The sequence below is a fragment of the Haemorhous mexicanus genome, chromosome Z, assembly GCF_027477595.1.
Source record: "Haemorhous mexicanus isolate bHaeMex1 chromosome Z, bHaeMex1.pri, whole genome shotgun sequence".
NCBI lineage: Eukaryota > Metazoa > Chordata > Aves > Passeriformes > Fringillidae > Haemorhous > Haemorhous mexicanus.
The window spans coordinates 11,878,309-11,885,703 of NC_082381.1; positions in this window are offsets into that span (position 1 = coordinate 11,878,309).

Consider the following 7,395-nt stretch of genomic DNA (forward strand, 5'->3'; position numbering starts at 1 on the left):
TCGCTACTCATTTGCCCTGGCCCTAGCCCGTGTTTTGTCCCTTTATCCCTGGCCCCAGGCTGCCTTTTGGCTCTTGCTCGCTTCATGTCTGTCTTGCCTCCCCGTGTCCCTGTCCTGTCTGCTTCGTCTCTGCGTTCCTGCCTGAGCCACCTGTGTCCAACTCCACCAACCTCCGAGCCAGCCCGCCGCAGCAATCCTCGCCGCGACCCTGTCCGGGGCTCTGGGCCTCGGGCCGGAGCGGAGCCGTGCCCGGGCGGGCAGCGAGCACAGCCCCGCCTCGGGGACGCCCACGACACTCCCCGACCTGCCGTGGTGACTCTCCCTCTGCCTCTCCTTCTCTTTCTCCCCTCTGGCCGACTCCTTTCCTATTCTCCTTCCTTCTTTTCTGTCTTTTCTAGTCCTTTGTTTTGGGCAACTCCTTTGTCTCTTTGGGGTTTTTTTGTTACAAGGTTCTCAGACACGACGCTTGCCTCATTTGGCTTAATGTCATTCCTGGCCATTCGTTTTAAAAAGAACTCCTGCAGTTTTCCACTGTGAAATATGACAATGGCAAACACCAGCTCGCAGCAGTGACATGGGCAGTGGCACTGGGAGGTTGTTGCTTCAGTCCACATAGTGTGGGGGGTGTGAAGGGCTATTCCAAAAGCTGTGCATCCCAAAGAGCTGCAAGTGGTACATGGTGCATGGAGAATGCATCAGGACAGCAGGAGAGGAGCAACAGGGGTGGAGCAAAATGCAACAAATCTAGCCTGGCTGGACAAGTGCTGCTGTATGGACTTGGCAGTTATGGAAACCTGTTCTTCTTAAGTGCACTCCATTATACTGCAGAGTCAACTGTAGGAACACCTACTCCACTCTGAAATACAACTGCCTTGAAGCATCCCTGTTTTCTGCTGCCAGCAGTTACTTTCCATGCACTGGCCCCTGCCAAAGCCTGCCTGCTGGTGGGACACCATTGGCCCGGTTCAATGTCCCACTGCAGTCCATTGGTAGAGATCTTTCAGCATCAGATTGGAGAATGTCTCTGGGGTGCAGTGTCTTTGGTGATCTCTTGCTGACTGCCTGTCCCATGTGAGACACGAGCTGGTTGCCAGGCAAAGTCCCCCCCAGAGACAAGGCTTTCCTCAATCCTCTCCTAGCTGCCTCCTGGATGTGGCACTTCTGCAACCCCTCCCCCATATGCCTCTGATGATCATTGTTAAGGCAAATCAAAATGAAATTGGCTTCTCACAGCCATCCACTGGCCCTGTCGAGGCACTGGTGCCCTGGGGAACCCAGTATCACCAGACAGAGCAGGCATCCCTTGCACTGCCCTCTGAGTCGTGGGAGACTCAGCTTGTTGTAGGTAACGGGGGTGATGACTTCTGGGGAGGAAAGCCATTAGACCTTCAGAATCCACTGCATCACAATGCATGTCTCACCTCCCAGGCAGCAAGGTCCAGGAAGGGTCTAGAGCTTGCAGACCACTATCAGCATCTGTCCATCATCATGAGGGTGCTCAAAGAACTGGAGCACCTCTTCTATAGAGACAGCATGAGAGATGGGATTGTTCAGCCTGGAGAGGGTTCTCCCTCTTTCTCTTCAGGGAGACCTCAGGGTCCCTTCCAGGACTTGATAGGGCTCCAAGAGAGCTGGAGAGAGACTTTGGACAAGGGCCTGGAGAGAGTGGACAAGGCTTCCCATTGACAGAGGACAGGGTTGGATTGGATATTGGGAAGAAATTATTCTCTGGTGAGGCCCTGACACAGGCTGCCCATAGAAACTGTGGTTGTGGTGTCATGGGAAATGCTGAAGGCCAGGTTGGATAAGGCTTGGAGTTTGGATCTGGTCTAGTGGGACATGTCCCTTCCCATGGCAGGGTGGGAAGCCAGATGAGCTTTCAACTCTCCCTCCTTCTAGCTCCATCTTTCTATGATTCTAAGATTGCCTTAGTGCATCTTGCAGCACTTTTTGAGGATGGCAGAGAGTAGATGAGCCAAACTGACTTCCTGGCAGAGCCTGTGCCAGTGCCTGGTCAGCTTTCAGTAGAGATTCATGGCCTAGCAGCAAAGGGACTTTACAGGAGAATACTGGGAGCCATGCCGTGGCTGTCCTGTGCAATGTCAGGGATTGCCATTTCTTGCTCTGTTTTTTATACTTTTTGTACTTCTGCTGTCTTTCAGCCTTACTAGGTTAAAAAGAGAAATGAGTCATCTGTCCTGCAGCAGGCAGGCAGTGCCCGTTCCTCATTAAGCCCTTCCACGTCTGGATGTGAAATGCCATGGCAGCCTGCTGGTAGCAGAACAGTGGGATTAGACCTGACAAAATTGCGGTGAGAGGCATGGAATCCTCCTGTCTCTTCAGGCGTTAGGCCCCATACTGCTTTCTTCAGTGAGAATGCCCTTCAAGGATGCAAATATGGTTTTAGCTCAAACCTTCATACAAATGGCCATTGTTCAAGATGCCCAGGAATTGTCATCTATACTTTTAATGAATAGGAAATGCAAACCCTTGGTTAAGCAAAGGAATGTCTCTGTATTGTAACAGATTTTGCAGACAAGGGCAAGATGCAGTCCAGCCAGGAACGACAGGAGCAGAGATGGTGGGTACACAGGAGCTGGAACAAAGAGATCAAAGTGACAGCTCCTTTGCCAGGATTCCTGCAGTGGGCTATGATGGCTAAGAGCAGGAACATCTGGAAATAATGTCACAGACAGCTGGTGAAGACTTATGGCTTCTGTCTTAAGATTTCATGACCTATTTTCCTTCCTTAAAAAAACCCCAAAAATTTGAAATGCCTTAAGAAGAAAGTTCCTTATATGTACATGCACTTTCTTGAAGCCTCTTGGAAGTGTCTTTTTACAGCAGTGTTTCCAAAGCAGTGGGGCTACTGATCATACCTGAACAGCGAACTGACAAGCATGCTCCAGCTGATGCTCAGCTAGATGGACTTCTTTCTGCCTACAAATTTGTAATAACTCTCACTCATTCACCCTACAAAGCCCTGCTGGACAAGAGGCTTTGGGCCCACCTGAAACTGAATTACATGCCCTTGCCTCAATGCAGTAGGCTTTGAAAACGTAGGCAAAACTGCAGAGCCAATGTTTGTTACCATACACGTGAAAAACTGATCCACCCACGGCAAAATAGGGAGAATTTGGCAGTCTGCAGCAACCTACAATACAAGTAAAGGCTAGGAATTAGCAATGGGACATGTTTTGTAGAAATATCAACAGAATAGGAATGAATCCCTCAGAGAATTTACAAAAGGTACAAATTTATGCATCATGCTGTGCAATCTCAACTGTATGTGCAAAAAGACATGGTGGTGCTAAAATGAGCAAGAGTCCTGTGGACGGAAGGACTGGTTCCTGGCAAGCTCCCCTAATTTATATGCTGGACATGACATTCTATGGTGTAGAATATCCCTTTGAGCAGTTTGGGACAGCTGCCCTGGCCATGCTTTCTTCTAGCTGCTTTCTCACCTCCTCTCTGTTGGGAAATGGAACAATTTGTGGGCAAAAGTAAAGTCCTTTATTTAAGATAAGCACTACTTTGCATCAACCAAACATCCATGTGTTATCAGCTTTATTCTCATCCTGAATCCAAAACACAACACTGCAGCAGGTACTGGGAAGAAAATTATTTCAGCCAAAACCAGGACACTCCATCCCAGCCATCAGGTAACACATTTAGATCATGAGGGTGATGCTCCAGTCATCCTTTCCATCTTATGTTCCTATTAAGCCCCTGCCACCTCACAGCACCAGGAAAAGTCACACCTGATAGAAGACCACTTAATTCTGACTCCTAACTCTATTAACCCCCTTGTAAACAGCCTCTTATAACTCTTTAAATAGTCCATTATGGCAGCAATGCTTAATTAAGGTGGAACTGACAAATAGAGTCATCGTGATTAATGTTATTATAATGAATACATCTGCATTTTGGTATAATGCACAGAATGTCTGACTTCCCAGGAAATGCCCAGATAGAGAGGCTGTATTTTATATTCATAGGGATAGAATAATTCCTCTGAAGGAATGTCTTTGTAATTTAGCATGAATTAATGTTTCCTTATCACACTGTGTTACTCAGAGCAGCAATTTATCTAAATCCTATATATGAAATGTGGACTCTTGTCTAAGAACACCCAATAATGGAGAAATCTTTTGAAAAAGTACATTTACTGTAGATCATTAAGGCTCAGTCTACTAAGTGGCCTTTAAATTAAATAAAGTTAAATAAACTCTAATATACTACTGTAACTTTTTAATTAACAAACATATTAAGGTCTTTTTCATTTATATACAGCTGATGCAAGCATATGATAATGTTCCATTAGCACAGGAAAACGTAATTCAGAGTGTCTATATGGTAAGAAAGGGGAGGAGTCTGGCATATTAGCCTCACATCTCTGGATGTCTGTATGTCAGTCCTGCAGGAACTCACTTTAGGTTTATCTGTACAGCCTGGCTCTGGAGTTAGCTGGAAGTGGAGAATCTTAAAAGGTCCTGGAAACATTCTTAGTTGGAAGGGACCCCAAGTTTCATCAAATCCATCTCCTGGAAATCCTTGCAGAACTCAGATCTCCAGACTCAGCTTAGACATTGTCTCTCCCTCACACATAATCTCTGCTGGTTGGTTTTGCTGGATTCCTCCCTCAGCACCTATTTAGTAGGTGCCAGTGTGTGGATGACTTTTCACTATATTGTCATATAATCACTAAAAATTTAAATGAGAAGGCCTTGGCTGATTCTTTAAAATCTTTTATACCTAGGAACACATTCTGTAAAATGAAGTATTTTAGGACACAACCACAGCATAATATCAAGATACTCTCTAATTTTTTTTACTTCTTGTGATTTATGTGTTTTTAGGAATTATCACTATAATTTTCTGTTTCATGCCATGCATTTCACAAATAGCAAGCATGCTGCCCCAGTGGTACTTCCCTCCTTGCTATGTCACAGACAGTTGTACCTTTCATATTCATGGCACACCTGTGCCATACCCTCTCCTTCTCAGTGCTATGTACCACCCACATTCTGCCTCTCTCGTAGTCTGAATCTAAATGGAAAACTTTTCAGCTGTGTCTCCCACAGATAACTACCAGGACAACAACCTTGCCTGGAGCTTGCCCCTGACACACAGAAACTTGTATTTGCACCACGTTTAAGGGGCTGTCCTCTTTCCTTTACAACCTGCAAACTGCTGTCAGCTCGCGGTGCTCTCTGCCTGCTCCTTCTCAGCTGGAAGTGCCACCACACACATAGAGCCTTGCAAGGACCAGAGATCTGGGTAGGCCTCTTGCATAAACCCTATAGTCCCAGCTAACGTAACAATTCTCTGTCTGTTCATTTCTTTCACAATCACAAAAGGAAGGCTGAAAACTATCACATGCATATTGCTTACTAGTCCATAACTAATGTGACCAATATGAAACTCTGACTCTGTATATCCACATATCATCACTGGAAGAGAAATGTGTGTGCAACAGAAGTTTTTTTACTGTATGGGATAAAAAAAGCAAATATAACATTCAACTCCGATGTAACAACTAAAATAACTTTTAATTGTTTTCCCTTCTCTTATATTTTATGCTTGGCTGATTCTGCTTATGGGCCCTAGAAAGGCCAGCTCATCAGTTTTTGTTGTTAATCAAGAAGAGTAATGGTGTAAGTTATAAAGACATGGGATGATTCTTTGCTGAATAGGACAACAATTTTCAGAAAACACAAAGTAGTTTTTTAAAACTTTTTTGATTAGGGAATTACAAGACTGCTATCTGAACAAACAAGGACCCCAAAACGTGCTGAGAATCCAGAATGGAGGAAGGGTTTCTCCTGTGTTCCTGATGAAGCAGTTTCTGTTTTAGAAGTAGGGCTTTCACAGGGCATTAGTGGCTCAGGGCACTATAACTACTCTGCTAAGGATCAGAAAACACACTGCAGCTAGGGAAAATGGCAGGAAAATGTTCCACATACCCTTGATCCCATAAGTTACTACTGCAGCAAGGACTCTGAGTGGCATTGACACTCCTCAGAAGGTGTCATTGGTTTTCAGATGAGGGGCAGGAAGAGGGAGCACATCACAAGCCCAACATTAATTCCTGGTTCATTGTCCATTTTGTGGCACACAGACCACTCAGTCCACCTAGGGACTGCTTGGGCAAGTTCACACACGGGGCTACCTCTGAGGTGTGCTTCACCTTCTCTGCAAGATGGAGTTTGGGTGTCAGGACCACTACCATGCTGATGACCAACTGCTGAGGCATAGGAAAGGGACATCTTTTCAAGGATAAATGCATAGAAGTGTTCAACTTTCTGTGAAAACAAGCCCTGGGGTTACCTTGCAGCCCACTGGCTGCCTTGCAATGGCTCATGGCTGCCCTGCTTTGAACAGAGTTTTTTCTTGTCTCGTTGAGGCAAACAAGGGCCCCAAAGAGAAGAAGGCTGGGAGTGTTGTGAAGCTGGGAGAGAGGCTGGTGATGGAGAGGAGGAAGGACCTTATTGTGATGCCAGGAGCTGGACTGTGTTGCTGCCAAAGAGGAATGAGACCTATGTGGGACATGGGCAAGGTCTGACTGCTGAAACAACTCTTTATTGTGCTGATTGGTCCTTAAAGTCTTCCTTAAAGCCTTAGTTTTGCACACTGAGCCTATCATGGGCTCAGTGTGCAAAACTAATCACACTATTTGTTATACACTTCATCTAGGAAATAAAATGCAAAAATCAGTGGCTTATTGCAAGACAGCATTTGACAAGCAACAGCTAAGGGAAAACTCTTTGGGCAGGGTAACCTCTGCTACACAGCAAAACAAAGCCATTTCTAGTAAGTATTGGTAATATTCAACACAAGCCTACAAACTGCTGAGGTAAGTGGAGTGGCACAGTCTACCTCACTCTAACTATCAGGTTTGATTTAAATTTCATTATTAGCAGTAATTTACTTCTCCAACAAGGAAACTTTGAGGGAAGAAATGGCTAAATTTTTAAAGGACAGCTAGGAAGTACCATTGTATCATGAAATCCTTTTGCTGTGTATGTACTGAGTTCTGAAGTGGATTTAAATGGATTTATGTGGATTTAAACTCTGGTACAGCCTGCTCAGCAATGCATGAAGAAAAGAGTTGGAGGTGTAGAAAATGCCAAATACCTTTTTCATATGCATATTAGACTATTAGTAAAGATAAAATTATCTTTGTGTTTTCGATTTATAATGTCTCTTTTGTAATAGGAAGAAACAGCATTGATTATGATTTGCTGTTTTCACTGCTTTGCATGATTATTTGGAATAGGTAAAGAATCACACCCAGAATGGGGACTACATGGAGAGGAATAAGGGGCAAACGAATAAGAAAAAATTCCACTTTTTGAAGCCAGGGCATTGCTTCTGTGGGGATCTCGTCACTTC